At 28.9% G+C, this 26,292-nt stretch overlaps 1 pseudogene; it reads right to left on the minus strand.

The window, feature by feature from the left end:
* Positions 1-10,817: 10,817 nt before the first annotated feature.
* Positions 10,818-14,508, minus strand: LOC120070836 (annotated as a pseudogene).
* Between the last annotated feature and the right edge of the window lie 11,784 nt (positions 14,509-26,292).

Here is a 26,292-nt window from a genome sequence, read left to right on the forward strand (position 1 = left end):
AGAGAGAGATTTCGATTTCCAAGAGCAATTTTTGTAATTTTTTATGAGATTGAGTCAATTTATACTCAGACTTGTATCAATATTCAACTATCAATGGAATGCTTAAAAAACTTCAACCTCCATGAGTAGGTAAATCTTTTTCTTGGGGTACTATGTAATTAGACATTTTCTTGAGATTTTTCTTGAATTTTCTTTCATGTAGTTACTTTCTTTTGAGCGTTCTTGCTGAGATTTAGAATAAAATTGATTAAGATTGAATTGACTAATCAAGATAATCAATTTTTGTATGCAAAAGTTACATGGTTCTATAACAAAATTATAATTGTAGTTGCAAGAATTAGTAGTCTTGATAGAAATTGTGGACTTCTTTTCCTCTTTTCTTTAAAGAATCTATTAATTCAGAATATTTATATAATCAATCTTGAATTTTTAGTCTTTTGATTTTAAGATTGGAATAGTTAAGAAAACCCATGAGTTCAATGCAATTTAGGGATTAGTTGTGAAATGTCTTTAGGAAGCAATTAAGACCTAGATTAGGGTTAATTGTGAAATTAGATAATTAGGGCATTTGAAATTTATTCTTATTGAACTATTGAATAACTTAATTGCATGATTTCTTATTAAGTCAATGATAGAATTGCCTAGTTATATAAAATCCCCAAGATTTCATTTCCATTGAATTTTATCTCACAATCTCTTTCTTATTTCTCTCATCAATAAATTTCCTATATCAATTCTTGTCTTTTGCTTAGTTAGTTTCCTTTAGTTATTAAAACAAACAAACCTCCCATTTAATCTTTTACATTTAGGAATTCGAATAGTCAAGTTTTAGGCCAATTATTTGCGGTTCTCTTGGGATCAACCTCTTACTTCCACTATTACTACGTGTTAGTTCCAGTTAATTTATTTTGGGTAAATAGAATTAGCGACACCTACTTTACACCGAACATCTTCAACAAGAGTTGTTGAAGAATCCAATACCTCTACAAGAGTTGTTGAACTTGGGTCATCTAGTGGGTCAAATCCACCTCAAGTGTTGAGGAAATCTTGACGCTATGGGGGGTTGTGAACCCACCTGTCCGTTACATGGGTTTAACTGAAATTCTAGTTATGGTAGCTGACGAAGATGTTGAGGATCCATTGTATTACAAAAAGGTAATGGAGGATGTTAATAAAGATAATTAGATCAAAGTGATGGATCTCGAAATGGAATCGATGTACTTCAATTCGGTTTTGGATCTTGTAGATCTACCTGATGGGGTTAAACCTATAGGTTGCAAATGGATCTACAAGAGAAAAGGGGGTGCTGATGGCGAGGTGCAAACCTTCAAAGCTAGACTGGTGGAAAAGGGTTGTACCAAGGTTGAGGGAGTCGACTATGAGGAAACTTTCTCACTTGTTGCCATGTTGAAGTCTATCCGAATAATCCTATCCATTGCCTCATATTATGACTATGAGATTTGACAAATGGATGTCAAGACTAGTTTTCAAAATGGCAATCTTGAAGAGACCATCTATATGGAGCATCCCGAGAGATTCATAACTCAAGGTCAAAAGAAAAAGGTTTGCAAGCTTAATTGGTCCATTTATGGACCGAAGCAAGCTTCTCGATCTTGGAACATAAGGTTTGATACTGCGATCAAATCTTATGACTTTGATCAAAATGTTGATGAACCTTTTGTATACAAAAAGATCATCAACTGTTCAGTAGCTTTCTTAATGTTATATGTAGACGATATCCTACTCATTAGGAATGACATAGGTCTACTGACTGAAGTTAAGAACTAGCTAGCAACCCAATTCCAAATTAAAAGATTTCGGGGAGGCTCAGTTTGTTCTAGGCATTTAGATCTTCAGAGATCGAAAGAGCAAAACGTTAGCTCTGTCTCAAGCATCGTATATTGACAAGGTGCTTGTCAAGTATTAGATGCAGAACTCCAAGAGAAGTTTGCTACCTTTCAGGCACAGAGTTACATTGTCTAAGGAATGGTGTCCTAAGACAACTCAACAAGTTGAGGAAATGAGATGGATCCCCTATGCATCGGCTGTTGGCAGCCTGATGTATGCGATGTTATGTACGAGACCTGACATTTGCTATGTATTGGGGATAGTCAATAGATATCAGTCTAATCCAGGATATGATCACTGAACTTTCGTTAAGAATATCCTCAAGTATCTATGGAGAACGAGAAACTACATGCTGGTGTATGGTTCTAAAGATTTGATCCTTACTGAATATACGGACTCTGATTTTTAAACTGATAAGGATTATAGGAAATCCACATCAGGATCAGTGTTCACTTTTAACGGAGGGACTGAAGAAGCACTAAGCAAAGATGTATTGCTGACTCCACTATGGAGGCCGAGTATGTAGTGGCTTGTGAAGCTGCTATTGAAGCTGTTTGGCTCAGGAAATTCTTGATAGATCTGAAAGTTGTTCTAGACATGTCAAAGCCTATCACACTTTATTGTGATAATACTAATGTTGTGGCTAATTCCCGAGAGCCTAGGAGTCACAAGCACGACAAATACATAGAGCGAAAGTATCATCTGATCCGAGAGATTGTGCATCAAGAGGATGTGATTGTCACGTAGATAACTTCCGAGCACAATGTTACTGATCCATTTATAAAGACCTTCACGACTAAGATGTTTGAGGGTCACCTGCAGAGTATGGGTCTATTGGGACAGACCACATTTAGACTAGGGCAAGTGGGAGATTTGTACTGGGCGGTTTGTGCCTTAATTTATTGTTTGTGTACTTTGTGTTATAGTTTGACTTTTACATTGTACATCCCAATAGCTTTAGGTCAAGTGGAAGATTGTTGGGGTTGATGCCCTAAATCTCGTAGGGTCCTATAGTTTGTAATTGTATTGTACAAATTATTTCTTTAATAACATCTATGATGTTTTATTTCAAAATTAGTTGTATTAACCACAAACCAATAAACTAACATTCAAGGTTATCTTGTAGCTTAAACATGTATGCAGAAACATATGGGTGGATAATGTTTAAATGATAACCTAAATAGTTTGTTGTACATGGATAAAACTGAATACCTTATCTTGGTGACACTACGTGCATGACCCGCTTTGTAGGTGTTACAATTGTTGTAAAGTGCTACAAATGATCTGATCCTGATCATTCATGTGGAGGCATGTGAGCGGTGATAGTTTATACAAAGGAGTTTGTATAAGACCGAACCATGAAATGTTTAGTCTCATTATATAACGTTGTTCATAATAGAGACTTACATTTCATCGAGATGACCATAGGTAACATGACCTGAATCCTGGGTGAGTTGTGAACTCCTGCTTATGAGGGCAGTCGTTTGATTTGTACGGTCGAGAGTAACCATATCGCCGACTCAATAAGCCTACCATTTTGGGGATTCGTCTGATTGAGAAGTTGGGAACACAGCTACACAAGAAGGAATTCACTCCTTCCCCGAGTCAGGGCAAGTAGATGGATTGCTCCCTTAAAGGATGATTTTGGGACTTAAACAATATGACACCACACCCTCTCCTGGCCTGAGAGGTGTTTAGTCATAGTTGGACTATGATCTATTGTTCATTAAAGGGATTAGTGGTATTAAGGAGTTAGATGTAACTACAGGGGCAAAATAGTAATTTTGGCCTAGCTGTACTTACGAGTATGAAGGATTATCGTACTGTTGAATGGTTATATCCAATAGATATAAAAATATATCTATAGTACGAAGAGTGCAACTGTTGGTTTCTAGTGGAATGGCCGGTAGTTAACGAATGGTAAATAATTTAATTAAAGAGTTTGATTAATTATTCACGAATGTTGGAGCTTCAAGCTATAGGTCCATGAGGTCTCCTCGATAGCTCAATAGATTTAATGAGGACTACGTTTTGGATTAATTTGAATTGTTCAAATTAATTGAAGAAATTAATTATATGTGATTAAGTTTATTTAATTATATATGATATAATTAATATAATATATTCGATACATTATAATATAAAGTATTTATGAGAAGAATTGGGTTAGAGAGAATGTTACAAAAAATACAAAATGAATTGGGTTAAAGAGTTTATATAATGCACTTCTCTAAATCTTAATTGGAGAACGAAAAGAATCAAATAATTAAATATATAAAATAAAAATTCTAATTAAGTTTGGGATTCAAGGTATCAAGACATTTCAACCAAAAAAAATATTATGAAAGATTTCTTAAAACCCACACAGACAAATCCACAAAAAGAGCTTTTTTTTTAACATTATTTGAAATTTCTATTTAAAAATCTTTAATTTAGTAATCTTTTAAACAATGTGTCAGTATTCTTGAAATATATTTTCATAAATTAGTATGGTGTAGCCAAATTGCCTCCTCCTTCTCACCCTTTTTCTTTTTAATCCTCAAGTAGTCAGAAAGAGATCGTATGGCAATATAATCAAACGATTACCATAATAAGCCAAGAAGCTTAATAAATGGGTAATTATGTTGCTTTATCGATTAATATACATTTTAAAAAATTAAGTGGAGAAACTATTAACAATAACAAAATTTAAGATGGGTGATTCATCCAATGTAGTTTTACTTATTTTGCTTTTAAAAGCAGCTTTTTAAATGTTATTATAATTTGAGAAGCACTCTCAAACTTCAATTTTGCACCAACTTATTGAAATAAATTACATCCGAACTACTACTTAAATAAGGTTGTATATAATTGTATAATTATATGCAGTAGCTTCAATTTTTAAATATAAAATTACAATATGGCAAACATATGTCCCTTTATCAAATATATTTTGATTTCTTTTCAAATAAATATTAAATTATAATAAAGAGAAATGAAATTCATAAATTACAACGAAGACGCAAATAAAAGACAACTAAAGGAAATAAGAAAAAAAAACAAAGGACCATAACCAACTAACCACATAAAATAACAAAAAAAAAAAAAAAAAAAAACCCAGAGATGTGTCATGGAGTCTACTTGATAGAAACTTCAAGTCATTTAGAACAACAATGAAACACTTTTGATTGCACGACTTGACAAACTATCTAAAGAAAATGCAAAGTAGCTTCGTGAATACAAAAATTGTGGTCATATCAAATATGGTAGATAACAGCACTAAGGGTGTACATAGATTGAGTTGGGTTGGGTTGAGACTATTTTTTGGACCAATCCGAAAATTCGGGTTGGTTTATTGGCAACCAAAATGACTCAAATAAACTTTCAAACCCAACTCAATCCAACTCTTAAAATTCGGGTTGGGTTGTCGGTTTATAATTTTTTTTATTTTAATGAAAAATATGTAAATTTACATATAACACATGACTAATAAATAAAATCTCATAAAATTAAGATGTTAAATAACAAATATCTATGATATTTATGGTAAACTTTAAACAAAGACAAATATCATAACAATTTTAAAAGAAAAATTAATCAACATAAAGAAATTAAACTTTAAACAAAGAGAAATATATATATTAAATTCGGGTTGGGCAACCGCCAATCCACAACCCAACACAACTCAATCAAATCCAAAAACAAAACTGATCCAACTTAACAATTACATTTTGGATTGAATAGTCTAAATTGTTCAGGTTGTCAGATTATTTGAACACATCTGAACACAACATCAATGACTCTCAAATATGATTGAGAATTATCTTATTCCAAACTATCTAAATATAGTTCCTAGTGAATTCCTCTGAAGTAGAGGAGATTGATTAGCAACTAGTAATGACATCACAAGAATAAAAATGAATGACTCAGAAGAATGAGAATTATTGCTAATGATAAGAGACATATAAGACATGGCTGTTTTCCCTTTTTTTTTTTTTTTTGCATCGATTTGCTCATCATTCATTCACTTCTCTTCCAATTTTGAAAAACTTTCACTACTTTTTGTTTCTCGTAATCTTTTCACTGACATTCCATTTGCAATGGGGTCATGGTTTTTTCTTTCTTTTCTTTTGTATTTTTCTTATTTTTTTTAAGTAAATAATTTTAATTTGATTGGCCATTGAGACAATGTAGAGCCCCTTATAATAATATTGACGGATTTATCTTGTTCAAGAACTCGAAGCTTTCTCAACATTACAAAATGGTATATTAATAATTTAAAGGTTCAATATAGACATCAAAATTGGCTTTTAGTGTGGTGTCAAAGACACCCTACCTCTCCCTTAAATAACAAAGTTTGCACTTTTAAAATGTCATTTGAATAGGATTTATTTGATAAAGAAAAATAATGTAATTAGTATTATTAGAATTATTTGATAAGATGAATTAAATTTTTATAGAACGATGTTATAATTCAACAATTTACAAAAGATAATCGTAATGTATTGAATCAATATATAGCTTGGTTTCATTTATACAATTTTTTTAATAGCTTACTTGTAAATTATTTTTACAGAATTTTAAGTATAAGGCAATTTTGGTGACTTTTTTAGGATTAAAAAAAAAAAAAAAAAAAAAACTTGAACAACAATTCTCAAAATTTAAAAACAAAAAATAGGAAACAACAATGTCATCAACCTACTCATAAGATTCCCATAAAATTGAAATGATTGATTGATGCTTGATGGGATCCAATTTCTCCAATTTGACTAGCTATTTGGATGTTTGTGCCTTCTATTCTTATGGTAGTTGTTAGCAATTGTGTTTTTTTAAAAAAAAAAAAAAAAATTGTGACATAAAGTAAAAAGCGTTTGTTAAATTTCAATTTTAAATTAAAAAAAAAAGTTTGATAAATTAATATATACTATATTAGTGTGGATTTAGTTATTTGGACTAAAGTAGATCTATCATTTTCATATTGATATTTAATTTAAAATATATTACAGTACAGTTATTTATAATTTTATAAAATTATAACTAAATTATTTAGTAAAAAGACGTAACAGATTTTTAGAAAAGCTAAATCTAAATTAATGTCACAGTTTTTCTATGTTAAAATAAATTCAAAATTATTATGATAGATTAAAAATACCAAACAACTTAGGCTTTAAGATTCTCCATAGTTACTTTTTACACCATCCCAAACGGGTCTCGGTCCAGTTAGGCTACAATTAATTATTAGGAAAAAGATATCTTCTAATTTTTATTTAATTTTTAGATTTTAAAATATTACATTTTTACTTCGAGATTCTGAGTTTAATCTATATTTGATCTATAAGTTTTAAAATTTATATTTTTATCCTTTAATTTCAAATTTAATAATAATTTGATCCTTAAATTTTAATATTTTTATCTTTGAATTTTCAATAATGTTCACTTTGACCTTTGATGCTAACTTTTAGTAAATTAAGTTAAAATTAATTATGAAGTAAAAATATATAATTAAGTTTAATAGAGATGAAAAATTAGTAAAATTAATTAATTATAACCTTTTAAAATTAATTAATAGACATCAATAATAAAGATTGAAAGTGTATTGAGTGAAAAGAAGTGCAAGTTTTTGAAACTTAAATCAAATAAAACAAAATTTAAAATTCAAGATTTAAATAACATTTTTAAAACTTAAAAATTGAAAATAGATCTAAACCTAAAAATAAAAAATATTTTTCTCCTAGTATTAGAAAATCGTTGGAAAATTGTGATACGTAGCAGAATTTTAGAATGTCGATTGGAAAAATAGCAAAATTCAAGTTTCTTCAACAAAATAGGAAACATGCTCCCATGCATGTGATCCATATTTCTTTTATAATCCTTCAATTGTCTCAGCGGTCCTGTAAAATATAGTGTAACTATATGTCATATAGTCAAATAACTATATTTCACAGACTTTATTAATACAGGGTAACTATATTTCACATACTCATATAACTATATTTTCATGGTGATATTTAAAATTTCAAAACGTGATATTTGTATTTATTTTAGGGTAGTTCGGATTTTGAGCATTTATCTTCTTTTTTTATTTGAAAGTAAGTTTATCTTATTTTGATAGATCTTTTATTATTTAGATTATCATTTTTTTTAAAAAAAATTGATATTATTTGCTTGATTTTTCGATTTTAGGAGGTAATCTTTTTTCCCTCTCCCCTATAGCTGCCGATCCCTCCTGTTTGACCTATTTGTTGGCGACCACATAATATGAACGATGGTCGGTGAGTCTTAGATGGCGAAGACCCACGCAAATGGATGCTAGTGTGTGTCTTCTCTAGTGACCCATTTACTTCCCAACAAGTTTGGACCCACGAATTTGTGCCTCAGATTGGCGGCGTTTTCACACAACCAGTCTTTGAGAACCTTTTGCGATGAAACAAAAAACAAAACCATGAGGATTTATGTCATATTGTTGTAGAGATAGTTAAAGAGTCTTTGTTTCTATCAAGTGATATTAGAGTCATACCCCTAACTTAGCCATGTTGGTAGCATCCTCAAGTGCTGAACAAAGATGTATAGTAGAGTCTTGGAATTAATCATGGTGTGATCTGTGATTGAACTCTAATGGATAGGTGGTGTGCTCGGGTGAAGAGGAGCTAGCCTAGATAAGAGTACACTATTTAAGGGGAGGTTCGGTGGTAAAGTCTTTTGGGGGTGAAACCAAAAGCAAAGTCATTAAGGTTTATGCCCAAAGTAGACAATATCGTACTATTATGGAGATAATTAGAGGGTCCTTATCCCTATCAGCACATGTTAATGAATGAAAGAAAGATTTTTTTTTTTTTGTTTTTCTTTTTTTAATTGTCAAATGATTTATAGATTTTTAGAGTAAATTAATGCATGTGGTTGGACAGGGTATTTTACATCTAATTCAATTAGGGTTATTGAATGGTGTGTTAGTGATCAATAGGTATAGACGAGTCATCGTGTATTTGGTTTTGTTGCTTCTTTACATTTTAGAGAAAAAAATGTGGATTTACCCGATTTTTAAATACAATATAATTGTTTTTTTTTTGTTTTTTGTTTTTTTTTTTTTAATGTTTGAGTCTAAGATAAGCATATTTTTTTTGTTCTTTCATAATTATTAATTAATAATTAAAGAGAAATTATCAGAAATAGCACGTTTAAGTTTTCATCTTACCGAACTAGCATGCTTTTTGAAAAATCGTAAGAATAGTTTTTCTCGGTCCAATCAATTTTTTCTAATTGTTTTGGATCTTCTCGATACATCTTACCTACTACACAATGCGGTTTGCTAAATTTTTATGTATCTTCCCAAATCTTATATTTTTAAGAAAATTGGGTTATCTTTACTAAATATTATATTAAATTATTACCTAATTTTTCAAATCTTTAGCATAATTTCTATTTTCACAATTACATGAATTTTTAAATTTTCAAATGGGTCTTCCAATTATCAAAATGAATTTTTCAAATTGATTCAACATTTTGGGAAAGATCAAATTTTGCGAAAATTAGATAAGATTTGGGATGTACATATATATATAATATAAATTCGGTGTTAATCTTGCCTGAGATTCTACCAAGAAAACTCAAATATATCATGTTTTGATGCTTAGAATTTCATCGAGAAAGTCCAAATATATATAATCTCGGTGTTATTTTGCTCGGGATTAACACCGAGACCCACGTATTTTTTTCAAATTATATGCAATCTCCCAAAATTTTATACCAATTCTTGTTTCTTCTCGAGTTTTCTCTTTGCAATATTTTCCAAATCTTATATAAAATTTTGCAAATCTTACCTCCAATTTATATTTTTACACGAATTTCTAAATTTATTTCCTGATTATCTAAATAATTTAGTAATTATCTTTTCAAAATTCTCCAATTTGTGTAATATTTTGTAGTATAATTTATTAATTTTGGAAAGATTTAGGAAAATTACATAACATCTCCATTCTTTTTAGCTAAATCTCGGTGTGTAATCTGGAGAGATGTAGCATGTCAAAAAATAATCGATAAATTAGAAAAAAATAAAAATGTTGATCTTGTCCGAGATGGACCGAAAAAACTATTTGAACGAATTTTTAAAAGGCGTACTAATTTTGTAAAACGAATACTTAAAGGGGCTATTTCTGACCATTTATCATAATTAAAAATCAATTTTGCAAATTTTTAATTTACAAACTTTTTTGTTCTTTTTACCGATGAAACTTATTAGTAGAAAGTAGGCAATGGATTGGAAGACCCAACATCGGCCCACTTCGTATTAGCAACGGCCCGTTATAATAGAATGGGCTTTCGCTTTGGATCCACTTATGGAAGCCTTACTGTGTTATTTGTCTTATTCGGCCATCGCCTTGAAATTTGTCATTATTCGGTTTTTGCACTAGGTTTCCTTTGCATATCAATAAATTTTGTCTTTCAATATCACTATATGTGTGTATATATATAAGAAAGTAATTTATATTGTGCCTCATGGGCAATTTACATAATGAGAATTTTTAACGTTAACATAATTTTTTTTTTTTTTTTTTGAAAAGTGATAATATAATTTAAAAACCTAAGAAACATACCACGTCAAATAGTAATTTATTTGGTTTGAACCTCATTTCATAATCGTTTGTTTTATTTATTTATTTATTTAAATTGACAATTTTTTTTTTTATCATATTGTACATCATTCTTAAGTAAACTTGAATAATTTGATTTTTCAAAACATACCTAAATCGTAGAAAACAAAACAAAAAAACCCACTAAGTATAAATAATATTTATAAACTTAGTTTTTAAAAATAAAAAACTAATTAAATATCAACCGTTATTATATACTATATTTAATAACCTTTTAGGTTAAAATGAATACAAAATAGCTGTTAAGCATCACAGTGAACTTAGCTTAGTTGTTATTAGTATGCATTTTTTTTCTAAATTAGAAATTTGATCCTACTAATAGTTGTACTAAAAAATAGAAAATAAGCTAATTAATTACCACGTTCTAATTTATTAAAAATATTTAATACTACAAAATAAAGTTAGCGAGATTCGGGATCATCCTTAAATTAGTTGTCCGAAGCCTTTTTAGTTCTCTTTCTCAGAAATGGAAGGATATATAATACATAACTCCTAACACTGGCAAAAAATAAAAAATAAAAATAAAAAATAAAAAATAAAAATTAAATCCATATACTAATTAATTTATAATAAGAATTAAAGTTTCAGAATTTCAGAGTAATTTCACTTCTATTACTTCTTCATTCTCCTCCGATCTCCGCCACAAGATCCTCTTCCATTTTCACCGCCCTCACATTCTCCAGGCTACTGCTCCCCATGTTCTCCATCCTCGAAACTCTCTTGACGCTCCCGCCAGTGTCCCTCACTCCGTTCTGGACGAGCTTTGGGTGCCTTGATGGCGGGCCGCCCTTGTACAACTGTACCTGATAGATGATTGCTGCAGATGACGGCGCTGGCGCGTTCTTGTGATTAAAATATTCTTGCGGCAGTGAAGGCGGCGCTTAGAAGTGGGACGGCGGATGGGACGTGGGCGGTGGGCCTACAGAAGGCGGGCGGGCGCCAGCTGCAGCTGCCGCAGCCGTACTCTTCGGGATGCCCATAGTCCGCCGTAACGAGTACTACGAGCTGAGCCGCTTGGCGGTCCAGTTGACTTGTTGGGTGGAACCGGGTCGTTCTCAGTGGTGCAGCTGTATTTCTGCTGAGGATACGAGAACTATTATTATTATTATTATTATTTTTGAAAATACGAGAATTAGATATTTAGTGATTATGAAATGTTCAATCTTTTTCTTGGGTAATTTTATTTTGGTGAAAATAATATTTTGATGGTTTTTTTTTTTCCTGAAGAAAATTGAAGACATAAACAGATTAACTGGAGCTAATGGAACAACAATCTGTCTTAGAAAACTGGCTAATCCAAACTGGAAAATCATTTAAATTTAGTTTATATATATATATATTTATTTATATAAATATTAAAATTAGTCTTTACCATTAATTCATCATTTATTTCAAAATAAAGGTGCAATTAATGATTACCTGGAGATGGCTTTTTACTTCATCGTTCGTCAAACCCTCTACTTTCATCAACTCCCTTATCTGCTTTGGCGTGGCAACTGTTTTCAATTAAAAAAAAAACATAAAATAAATTAAATTTAAGGCCAAATTACAATTGCAGGAGTGATTTGAACATAGTTCCAATTCAACTTCGAATTATTATTCCAAAATATTTAATTAAGTTCAACCCCATTTTAGAAATCATTCATTATCCCCATTTTTAAAAAATTAATTAGATTAAAGTGTAGGGCTCAATTTATTTTGAGTGAATAACAGTTTTCTATTGACTAGAAGAGGAAAATAAGTAGTTTTAGAAAAATATATAAACACATTGGTAAACCAATATAACAGTGGATAGTAAAAATTTATGTTGCCAAAAAAAAAAAAAAAAAAAAAAAAAATCTTATCGTGGCGGGTTCACAATAAACAGTTATGTAGATTCTATAATGCATAATAGCTATTACATTAAAATATTATCTTTAATTTAATTTTTGTGGAAATGAATTAAATAATAATAACAATATGAATATATTTTCGAATTTTATTGTGAAGATGTTAATAAATAATTAAAAAAAATCAACAATAACATTTGAGACTAAATTTAAAATTTATCGAAAGATTGAAATTCAAACTTTAAAAGAAAATTTGAACAAAGTGCATAGTAAGGAAAAAAAATGTTATTTTAACCCCCCCAAAACAAAATCAAACAATTAAAATGATTAGGACAAATAAAAATGAACCAAAAGCTAAGTTTTATGTGATAAATGAGAATTGGATATTTACCTTGAGAACCACCGAGCATCTGAAGAGCATTGACAAATCTCCGGTGCAAGTCCGGCGACCAGCACCGTCTAGCCTTCCGGTGAGTCTGAGTGGTGGTCGGCGCTGATCCCACCTCCGCCGCTCCATTTTCAGACCTTTGCTCCACCGCCATTACGACTCCACCATTATCAATACTATTATTGCTTCTACTCTTAATATTATCGCTACAATTATTATTCTTTTTCTCACCTTTCTCCAATAACTCCATTTTCGCCGCCGCCCCTTTCTCGCCGGAGCTCCGATCTTTGTTGAATGGAACAAAAGCTCCATTATTATTGATTATTTGGTTACATGTTTCTGAATTATTATTATTATTACAATCAGTAGATTCATTGTTGTAATTCGGCGTAGATTGGTGTTTTCTTACGTCGCCGGCTTGACTCCAAAGCTGAACTGACGTCATCCAATTTGCCTTGTCGGACGTAATTGTCGGTGGCTTTTCATCCTCCGCCGGCGTTGAGTTCTTCAGTGGCATGAATTCTTCTAAAACTGGCTTTGCCGGCGCCGCCTCTATCGTCTTGCACGCTTGTAGCTGTCTCCTCGATGTCTCTACGGCTGAACACAAAAACAAAAACATATTAATTATTAAGATTAAATTACCTTTTGATATTTTTAAAACGTTTAATTTATAGCTGTCTACTCTAATTTCATGTTAAATCAACAATGGATTAAAACTTTTGATTCAATTTAATATTATAACATCGAGTAAATGAAAATACATCATTTTAACAACAATTTCTCTCTTTTATTTAAGTTTGTTTCCTTCCCTGGTTTTCAAGAATCATAAAAGAAAAAAAAAAAAAGAAAACTATTGATTTTTGAAAATATGGGTAGGAAACGATAAGATAAGGAGATTCGATTCACAAACTATTTGATTACTATCACATTTCACATGTAAGTTAGAGCTATGTTCGTTTTGTCTAAAACAAATAAATTTATCGGTGAAAATAAAAATAATAAGTATTTATACGATGAATAAGAAAAAATTCAACATTTAAATCTCATTTAATTTCGCATTTGAGTTTATGAGATTATTTCTTTTTTTCATTCCTTCTTGATAACTATGTTGCCTGTTATGTTATGTTGATGTGTCCGAATTTTGTAGCTACTTTGTTTCCTTCGATTCTAAATCGAGAAGCTAGATTTCTAATTTTGCATTGGTGATGTAATTAATAGTGAACTTTTTTTTATGTGTGTATATGAAATTGTTTTCAGAAAAATAAGAAAACTTAGTAACATGCGAACTATAAGCTGGCGAATTCAAACATAGTTCACAATAGATAAGATTCTTATTGCTTTTTTGTATTCTTAATATTCTTTAGCAAGGTTAATTAACTAAGGAAAAAGGTAGAATATTGAGACATGTAATGGTTGAAGAAATAGAATTAAGAGGTTATCTCTGAAGGGATTAATTAGTAGGAATCTCTTAATTACTTACAACCATATAAAAGAAAATAGAAAATTTAATTAAACCCTAAAACAAAGAAAACACAAAATCAACAGATGTAAATGGGAGATTAATTAAGTTATAGAGTAGTAGTAGCGTACCGTTGGTTAAAAGCTGCATGCAAAGTGGAAGCTCCCGTTTGAATACATCAATTTTGAGGCGTTCTTCTTCAAGACGAGAAACAAACTCCCGAAGCTTATCATATGAATATTCATCACAATTATTATTATCTCCAAATGAATATTTAAGCAACATTGAATAGCTTTCAACTTTACATTCCAAGCTCAGTTCTGTAGATGCCATAAAATTAACCTTATAATTAATTAAGGTTTAATTTCCAATAACCTCAAATTAATTAAACTCCTTCTAATTTCTTGATCATGCCTTGCCAAGATAGGAACTGGAGGAAAAAAAACAAAACAAAAGTGGGTGTTTGGCGTTTGGCCTAGAGACTTTGGTTAAGATAAAGTGGATGAATGTTGCTTAATGAGAGAAAATGGAAGGATATTGGGTTCTTTTTATGGGTGAGTTTTGAAGGGAATAAAGTATGTACATTTTTTAGATTAATAAATTAATAAATTATAAATATGTGTGAGAGAGAATTTTAGATTATGTTGTGGAAACGAATCTGGGAATTTGTTTTTGTGTGTTTTTTTTTTAGAGACTTTGGTTTTTTCTAAAGCAGAAAAATAAAATAATAAAAATTACTAAGGCAGATAACATAAAAAAGATGATTCTTCTTTCTATATTCTGCTTTTTTCTTTTTCTTTTTCTTTTTCTTTCTTTCAATTTTAGCCATTCTCTCTCTCTCTCTCTCACACACACACACACTTGAATGAAGGCTTTTTATTCTTTCTTGTTTTTTTTCTTTCTTTTTGCTTTATACTATATCAAATTATCTGATAAATTCTATACTGAGTTAATCTATTTAATAATTACTTATATTTATACAATAAATGGATGTATAAAAGAAAGATCTCTTTTGATTTAGCATGTATATTAGTATGAACATATAGGATGTATCAATTTTTGTGCATCTTACTTTCATCACATACAAAAAAATTAAAATATTTTAAAAAAGAAGTAAGAAGAATTTGTTATGTTGTAAACTATGATTTTGATAAATTGGTGGTATGCACAAAGATATGTGTAATATAAAATGGGTCATTAATATTTGTTGAGGGTTACGTTGTCCAAAGTAAGACCGAAGTCGATAGCTGGATCCAAGCCCAAGGGTGCCCTGAGCCCTACATGGGTTCCTTGCATCGTAAAAGGAAAAGTCAAACCCTCGAGTCCTTGTATAGCAAACAAAGCTTCTTTTGTTTCACTAAAAGAGAAATAGACAAGTTGAGTTTGGCCTTTGACACTCTGCAATTTCCAGGATTACACCAGTTATGACGTCATTGATATTACTCATACCCCAAAGAATATCACAGAGTTGGCCTTATAAATAGCCTTATACCACTGAACTCAAAGAATAAACAATTCTCTTCGTGCGTAGTTGAGTTGAACATTTTGTATATTAACTTAGGCATCAAAATGCACTCGACTCATCACAGCAACGACGTAAGTCCTCTAATAGGTCCACTCCAACAATATTTAACAATCTCACTTCCAATCTCCAATGAATTGGGTGGCTAAGGTTATACACTTAGTATTGTTTTATGTATTTTGATTTAACGTTTTGTTTTATGTGTTATTAATTGTTTGAAAATGAGTTATTTATTATTATTTTCGAATAATATATATATGTAGTTTATGAATGGAAAAGTCAAAAATGGAAGAGGGAATAAAATTGTGCGACCACCACACGAACATATACGGCCAAGTAGTCCTTTTTATATTATATATATATATATTTTATAGTTAGTCAGATCTACAATGTTTATTGACTAATCTATAATACATAACTTTCAAAAATGAACTTTAAAGTAGCATATACGGTAGAGAGAGAGAGAGAATATTTAGTCTATAACGAAATATTCATAAAATTTAATAATTTAAGGTCTGAAAGGAAGGAATATGTTATAAAATCCAACTTTGTTACATTGAAAAAGATTTTTTATATATATAAAAAAATGGGAATACCAAATACAACCCATAAAAGCCAAAAAAGAGGAAAAACACTAACTTTTTTTTTTAAAAAAAAATTTCTCGAAATGACATTGGCTTGAAAATAGTAGTTAATTTAATTGGAATTAATTAAAGGTTGGGAATCTTCTGGCTACATACTTTAATTAAGTGGACTATAAGGTAAGAAGATTCTCACTAAAATTTAGACGAACCTTTTATCTTTTTGGGGTTCTGAACCATATTTCCATGGCTGTTTGGATCTGGGTGGAACAAACAAACCATATTTCACATTTACACATTTCTTTTTCTTTAAATTATATATTTTAAAATCTTAATTTAAATAATCATAATTTTAAGAAGAATATGGAGATTTTAAATATTTTTAAAGGGGTTTTATTTATTTATTTTTGTTAGTTTTAAGAAAAATGATGGAGCTTGTGGTAGAAGCTCCAAGCAAGGACTTTTGGGGATTCTCTTAATTACTCTCTCTTTTGTTTTGTATTCCAAAAAGGAAAAGGAGGAAAAAAGAAAGAAGATGAGGTAAAGAGATTCTCCTCGTGACACGTGTCATAATATTCGGTTTGAAATTGTTCTTCTGAATATCCCTTTTGTCTGGCGCGTACACAAAGGAATATTCCCTTTTTTTTTTTTTTTTTCCAAAAGATTAAAAATTTGTCGAATTCCACGCGGGTACCCCTGCCCGTAATTTTCACTATTTCCCTCCAAATTCTATCTTTATATTTTCAATGTTCCGATGGCTACCCCTACGATAAGACTAACCTAATTTCAAATATTTTTAACTTTGTAAAATTATTTTAGAGTTAAATTACTGAAAATATTTTCAATATAATAAATTAGAAATATATAATAATATATATATATATATATATATATATATAACTGGTTACGGACCAAAGTTTAAGAATTATTAAACGGCACTATCTCTTGAACTAAATGATTACGGAATTAAATTATTAAAGAGTCAAAAATATTTTTTTTATCCTATTATATTTTCTTAATATATTTGGAAAATAAATATTCAACTTCAACATATTGCAACTTGTTAAGATATATTAATTTAGAAGGTCAATTTTTGATGGTGTGTTGTGAGTCAATATACAATTTTCAAACTTCAAAGAGCAAACATTTTCACTACTGAAACTTCCAGATAAAAAATAAAAATTAAATTCAAATCATAATGATCCAAAGAGAAGTTTTTAGATAAAATTTATGATCTTGAGAATTTTTAGAATCTTCTAAACTATATGTATTAAATCCCAATAAAAATGTACAAAAATAATAATATAGAAATAAAGTAGAAATTCAATATAAATCATAATGCATATATAAGCTGGTCAGTATATGTTAGTAACAATATATTTCATAAACAATAATTAATCTATAATTTAGTTGAGTGATTCTTTTTGGTTTTTTGGTTTTTTTTCTACAATATGTAATTCAATTACCGGTCCTTATGATGTTAGAATCAATATCTAAATTAATTAACAAGGTACGTTTATAACTATCATATATACATATATACCAAAATAAATGTTAAATTAGAAAATATTTTTTATAAAATATTTATTTGCAATTAGTTTTAATAAAATACATGTTGAAAAAAAAATAAAAGAGTAATTATTTTATATGGACAAACTACTGAAAATATCTACAAATATAAAAAAATGTCATTTTTTATTCGTACCTATCACCGATAGACAGTGACATTTTATTATATTTGTAAATAAATTATCTTTATTTTTTTATATCTAAAAACAACCCAATATTAAAATAAAGTTTGCTGTTTAAATTCTAAAAATAGGCAAAATAGATCATTTATTCTTAAGATTTGAATCCAATTTTTATTTATAGTCCTTGTAGCTTCTAACAATAATATGTTTACCCAATCTGAAATTGATTCTTATTTAATATATAGTCATTATACTCACATTGATTAATTAGAAAAAATTCAAAATTTAGAGAAAAATAAAAAATAAAACTCAAATCTGGAAGATCAAACAACAATCCAAAGAATTGGAGGTGTTAGTTTTAAAAATTGTAAAATTCAATAGAAACTAAGTTCAAAATTCAAGGAATCAAAAGAGTATTTTATTTTATTTATTTAATTTTTTTCAAAAAATATAAGTAATGAAAATAAAATTCTAGAACTTTTAGGGGAAAAAAAAAAATAAAAGAAAAAGAAGGCAATGATGATGCATGGGTACAAATATAAACCTATTGCATGGCCACTAAAAGAGAGTTATATCCAAAAGTATAATGAGAGAATATATAGATGAGAGGAAACGAATGGTTCTACCAAATTCCTTAATGCACTTAACTTAAGATAGAGAATATTTCACACCTTTGGCTTTGGCATCTGAATTTGAATTTCAATTATTTTTCATGCGTGGTTTTCCATCTACCATGCTTTTTTAGTTATTTAGATGCTTCTTCTTCTTATTATTTTTTTTTTTATCGCAATTCGATTTTTGGTCTATATTATATCATATCAATTTAGATAAGACTCGTTTGATAATGTGCATGTTACTCGAGAGAAAATATTGTATATTAAAATTTGACAACATTTGAATGATGTAAATATTCTTATTATTTTTGTTAATTTTACATCGAGACTAGTTTGTTCTTTTTTAATACGTTTGAAGCATATTTTGTATTTCTATATTATATGACTAACATATAACAAGCTGTTCATGTTACTTTTTTTAAGAAACAAAAAATAAAAATAACTACAAAATATATTCATCTTTCTAGTTTTGAAAAAACAGGAAACAAGAACGTTATCAAATGGGTCTTAATGAGTAATTTAATAAGATTTTTTATTTTTAAATAAATTTTAAGTTTTATATATATAAACGCACACGCGCATATGTTGGTTTATATTATATAAGATTTTTAAACTAGTATTTTATTTTATAAAGTCATTTCATTTTTGTTAATACTAACGTATGTAGAACATGTAGTGTGTTTTAAATATACAATCTTGTAAAATAATAACTATACAAAACATATAACATAAACTCACATGTTCATAAGTCCATTAATAAATAATAGTTGAGATTCAATCGTCTAATATTTAGGTTTCGTGATTGTTGTAACTTTTAAAATAGTTGTTGACAACTATGCTTTTAGTAAAATAAAAAAATTAGGGTTTGGTAAATTTAAATTTGAAACTTTATTAAGTAGGTATTAGTATTTTGTAAAATAAATACTAAATTATCTTTTTTTAATTATAATAATTAATATAGACCTTTTACTAAAACTTTTATTTTTTTAATATATAGTTTTAGATAATTATTTAGAATGATATATTTTGTTTACTATAAATTAGTTTTAAATATGATGGAAAATCGCTTTAGTGTAATTATTTTTTAGAAAAAATGCATGCATTCAACTTATGAAAATCAAAAAATATAAATTTGATTAGGTTAGAAAAAAATAAGCATATGAAATAAATATAAATTTTAAAGTATAAAATTAAAATTAAAAATTAATTTAAAACTGAATTTGATTTAAGAGAATCCAAAAGTGGGTAGGAAACTAATTTTAAAACAGAGGTGAAATGAACATAAAGTGATTTTGACATATTTAATCTCAATCTGTTTTACCAAATATAAAAATTTACTTTTAACCAATTTTATTCCTCTCAACAACAAATCCAAATTCACCTTTAATGGGTGACTACAACTATTTTTACAATGCAAGGAAGTACGTTAAATTATAAGAGTCTATTAAATTTTAAGTTTGTATTAAATAGGTCCTTAAATTAAATTTTTTTTTAATACATCTACAAACTTACAATAATATTGTATCTAATAGGTAAAAAACTTTAAAAGATGTCTGAAAAGTTTTAAACTTTCAATTTTATATAAAATAAATCATTGAACTTCTAATTTTATGTCTATTAGGTAGTACTTATTCCACATAAAGAAAAAAGTCTATTAGGTGCAAAATTTAAAATTTAGTGGTCTATTAAGCGCAAGGATTGATTTGAAAGTAGATTTGTTTATTTTTTTTAAAAAAAATGTTAAATGTGTTACAAATCTATTTAGACAAAAAATTGAAAGTTCAATAATTTATTGATATTTTTAAAGTTTAAGGGCTAACTCTTTAACACAAAATTGAAGTACATGGACTTATTATATATATTTGAAAGTTTAAAGATTTTATTATATAGAAACACGAGAGTTTAGAGATTAACATTATAATTTATTATTTAACCTCATATATATATTATCAAACATAATAATTATCGTACTAAATTTTCGTTGGAATAGCGATATTTCACCCATATTTTCACGCTTTTGTGGGCTCAATATAGACAATAGGGATGAGTTGATAATTCCATTTTATCACTAAAAATTCAACAAAACATAAAAGATAAACAAAATGTTACTAATGTAGATATAATATAAATAATAGACATGTCAACATGTTTAAAAATCATAAAAATGTTCTTTTTACCAATTTAAAATTATTTTTTGAACTTTTTGTTTTTATGATTTTTTTATCAATATTTATATGAAAATTTTCATAAAATTAAGACATCGAAATTTTTGTCGATATTGACATTTTAAACTTTGATAACGACAACATTTAAATTGTGATTTAATTTCAAAATTTGCTACCAAACATGCATACATATTAAAAAACAATGAAAACATCAAATATAATCCTACATTTTATGTTTTCATATTACTTACCAAAACACATCATTAGAATCAACCATCTCATTTACAAATTCAATAAACGAATCTTACTACAATATTTGGAAAAACCTCCTACTACTCAACAGAAAAAATAATAGAAAAATTAAAAAGGAAACAATAAACTTAAAACACAAAAGTAACGTGGAAAAAAAATTCAAACTAGGGAAAAAACCATGGACAAGAAACTTTTAATTTGAAAAATTATTACAATTATATAAAATAGTTCTTTCTGACCCTAATTATAAAAGCACTCTGGCAAAGCACTATGTTACTCACATAATTAAGTTAAGTAAACCAAACTTAAAGTGTTCGACTCTTGTTATAATGTTCAGAGTCCACCATTTTTAAAATTTTTTTTTGATGTGGGACATTTGTTCTTTAAATATATTTTGCCAAAACCCAATATAAGATGAAGGAGAGGTTAATTATTGGATTGTAATTAGTTAAATGAAGAATTAGCAAAAAAAGGAGGTGCATCCATGTGTGATATTGAAGGAGGGGGAGAAAGTTAAGAAAAGCTTGAAGAAGAAGGTGTTAAAGAGTGGAGAATAAGAGAATAGAAATTTGTGGTCGGCCTCTTACCAAAAAGATGAACTTATTACATTACATTACACTAAAAAGATTAAAAGAGAAGAAAAGAGAAGAAAAGAGGGGTCACATGTTGAGTGTTAATGAAGTCTCGAATTTTCAACAATCATCTCTTCAACATGGAATCTATATCCCTTTCTTACATTGCTTAGCCTTACACTTACACACCACACGTGCTTTCTTTTCTCTCTACTTTCTTTTTATTCTTTATTAAATTTACATTTATTTTTTTTGAACTTGACATGATTTTGATTATGAAAATAAGATTGTTTGAACGAAAGGTACAGTTCACAAAAAGAATTCCTAGTTGCAATCTTTGTTTTCGTTCAGTAATCGGGGATTAGAGAGGTAGCAAACAATTCAAAAGCATATATCAAACTACCATTGAATTATGTTCACTTTAAAAATATATTATGTATATTTTACCTAAATTTATAGAACTTATAGCTTAAATGATATAGTTGAATATATTTTAACTTATAGCTTAAATGATATTTGTTAAAAGAAAATATTAATTGACTACTTGAATATCTCTTGAACTATTTAAAGTGTGTTCTTAGTTTTAAGCTTGCCATTAATATCAAATATTAATTTAGGTTAAATTATAAGTTTAATTCATATATTTCAAGTTCGAGTGAAAAATGTTTAGTAAATTTAAACTTAATTTTAATTTGTATGTATTAAGTTTTGACACATTCAAACATTTCTAAAATTAATTGATATATAAGATAGAAATTAAATTATAACTTAAAGAAAACTCTACACTTTTAATTTTGTATCTAAGTCTTTTGACAAGTTCAAACATTTTTAGAATTAAGAAGAATTAGAGTATATAGCAAGATTTTAGATTTCAACTGGAAAAATGGAAAAACAGAAATTTAATAAGAATTTTAGAAATCTGTTGTGGAGCATGTGATCTGACTTTTTCTAATTCTCGATTTGTCTTAAATTGGTCTATAGTACATACAATGTATTATTGGGGTATAGTGTATGCCCTAGTTTATTGTATTGTACATATAATTTGTATTGTATATTTACCTCCTTAAGCTTTAGGACAAGTAGAAGATTGTTGGGATCGGTATCCTAAATCTCTCTTGTATTCTCGTAATTTGTAAATTCTGTATAAGCAAATTGCTATTATTAAAATAATTGTTATTTTATGAGTATACACTCAATCTAATAAACAAAGATACTAGGTTATTTTATGTAATTTAAACATGTATATAGAGACATACAGACAGATCATGTTTAAATGATAATCTAAACTAATGGTATGTAGTAGATGGATAAGGCTGGGTACCTTATTTTGGTGACATTACAGATACGATCCACTTTGTAGATGTTACAAGTATTGTAAAGTGTTATAAATGATATGATCCTGATCATTCATGTAGAGACATGTGAACGGAGGTATCCTATACAAGGAGTTTGTATAAGATCAGACCACGAAATGATTAGTCTCACATTGTTGGGATTGATGTCCTAAATCTCTCTTGTACTATCTCTCTTATATTCTCGTAATTTGTAAACTATGTATAAAAAAATTGTTATTATTAAAATAATTGTTATTTTATAAGCATATACTCAATCTAATAAACAAAAATCCTATGTTATTTTATGTAATTTAAACATGTATGTAGAGACGTACAGGTGAATCATATTTAAATGATAACCTAAATGGTTTGTAGTATAGGTGGATAAGGTTGGGTACCTTTAGAGATATCCACGGGGCGGGGTGGAGACGGGGAAGCCATCCCCGTTCCTGTCCCCGTGAATTTTCCATTGGGGATTGGGTTCCCTGCAAGGAAAAAATCCCCGCTTTTGTTTTCTTTTTCAACTTCTTTTTATTTCAATCAAATATATGTATTTTTCCATTGCAATTTTAATTGAAACATTTTTTAGTGCATGTTTCACTAGAATATTGTCAATTTTCCTATTAAAAACATCCATTCATAATCCATCATTTATTCTCATTAAAATTCAACTTAAACTTAAATAATTTAAACATCCATCCATAATTACTTTAAGAAAAGTTACAACATGACAATAACAACATATTTTTTTTAAGATAGAACATGACAACAACAAATCATAAGTCAAGACACAATAGGACAACAACATGTTTTTTTTAAGAAAAGTTGCAACATAGCCAAACGAAGCCATCAACGAATTTAATCCAACTTTGTAAGGGATAACTCCTGAAAAAAAAACACAAATATTATATATTATTTAATTATAAATCAATATTAGAATAATAATAATAATAATTAAATAATATAATAATAATAATAATAATAATAATAAATAATAATTAATAATAATAATAATAATAATAATAATAATAATAATAATAATAATACACAATTATAACTTACATCATCTGAATCTCGATCCTCAAGAACATTGTCCAATACTTTAGCATCTATAAGAGTATGCTTATCTATTTAAGACATGTAAAAGAAAATTAGATCTCAAATAATAGATAATAAAAGTTTATTAAATAAATTAAACAATAATAGTAACTCATACCTTCTGCCCATAACCGATCTTGAATACACATCAAAACTTCCAATAAATTTTCATGAATTTAAGAATGGTGTGGACCTACATGTCTACAACCAATTCTAAATGTATATTCAAAGCAACAGTAGTGACGGGAATGACTAGAACATCTTTTGCAATTTGATACAAAATAGGATACTTCATTCTATTCAATTTCCACCATTGCAAAATGTTAAAGTATGATGACCCCTCACAGATGCTCGTAAGTAATGTTAAAGTATGAATGACTAAACATCTTTTGCAATTTGGCATTTCACTAAAGACTAACAGCTGAACTCTTCTTAACACAGATATATTTCTGTGTCTATCGGATATAACCAATCATGAGTATGATGACCCTTCACAGATGCTCATAAGTACAGCTGGGCCAAATTACCGTTTTGCCCCAGTAGTTACATCTCACTCCTCAAGTATCACTGATTCCTCTAATGAACAATACAACATAGTCCAACTATGTGTGAACACCTCTTGGGCCAAGAGAATGTGTGTGTGTGCCATATCGTTCAAGCCCTGAAATCAGCCCTTAAGGAAGCTATCTATCTATTTACCCCTGCCTCGGAGAAGGAGTGAATTCCATCTCGTGTAGTTGAGTTCTCAGCTCCCAAATCAGACGAATCCTCAAAATAGTAGGTTTGAATTGGCAACCTGGCCACTCGCACCCATACAAATCAAAAGACCGCCCTCAATGACAGGAGTTCCCAACTCACTCAAGATTGAGGTCATGTTACCTATGGTCATTCTAGTGAAGTGAAGTCTCTGTCATGAACAATGTTATATAACGAGACATTAACACGTCGTGGTCAAGTCTTATACAAACTCTTTGTATAGAACGCTCCCGCTCGCATGTCCCCAACACGAATGATCAGGATCAGATCATATGTGACAAGTCACAGCACTTGTGACCATTCCACAAAGTAGGCCGCATTCATAGCATTACCAGGATAAAGTTTCCCTACTATATCCATATACTACAGACCATTTTGGTTATCACTCAAGACATGATCCACTTGTACGTCACCACATACGCTTGAGTCACATACAGATAAACAGGGATTTTATGTTTATTGGTTTGTGGTAAAGCAAAAAAAACAAGCAATTGAGCAAAAATACAAGATGTGAAGTAAATATTATATATTAACAACACAAGCGTTCGTACAATCTGTTTACAAACTACAGAACACGAGACTTTAGGGCATCAACCCCAACATGAATATGATTCAAATACTAATTATATGGATGAGATTCATATAATTAAATTTAGTATAAATCTGATTTATACTAAATACCATGTTTTATTAAGAGAAATAAAAGTATAGGTTATATTGTATTTGATACAATATAATAACTATAGGTTATTTGTTATATTTGATATAACATATAGTTATATATATATAAAATAAGTTAGTTATTATATATATTTTATTAAATTAGATTTATTATAATTTATTTCTTTTAAATTAAAGGGAGGGAGTTACAACTTCCCTCCCCTCAATTTATTCTTAGAAAAAACGTGGAATGTGCAGTTCAGTTTTCTACAGCTTCTTCATCTTTTTGACAGAGAGGCTCTGAGAAAATTGGTTGCAAGATCTCTCTGTAAAAAGAAAATAATTCCCCTCCCCTCAAAATCTTCTCCCTCTTCCCAAAAAAATATACAGAGCTCATACCTCCTGTGATTCTAATCCTCTATAGAGAATACAGAAGTTGACCTCTTGGTGGTGGAATGACCCCTTGGTTTTCCTGAAATATTTTGGAAGATCGAGTTTCGAGGAGAGTTCGTGACTGGTTCGAGGGATTATGTGAAGAAGTGGTTCTTTAAGGGCAAGTTAATCCCTAACCCTAATACCTATTCTTAAAAACATGTTGTAATTGTATTAAAATGCATAATTTTTGTTATGTAAATTTTGGTTATGTGAGATAATTAAAATTGGGAATGATCCTGCTTCCGCTACGGACCTCACGCTCCCTTTCAATTGGTATTAGAGTCAGGTTCTTAGTCCCAAGTTTATTTTTTTTTTCCAGAATTGAATTTCAGTTTCGTAGGTTGCATTATATATTTCTTGATTCATGTTGATGAATGTGTATGGAATGTACGGTTTGCAATTGTCGATGATTTTAGGATTGACTTTTATATTTCATGCTTTAATTTTACATATTTGGTTTG

Source organism: Benincasa hispida, chromosome 2, assembly GCF_009727055.1.
Source record: "Benincasa hispida cultivar B227 chromosome 2, ASM972705v1, whole genome shotgun sequence".
Classification (NCBI taxonomy): domain Eukaryota; kingdom Viridiplantae; phylum Streptophyta; class Magnoliopsida; order Cucurbitales; family Cucurbitaceae; genus Benincasa; species Benincasa hispida.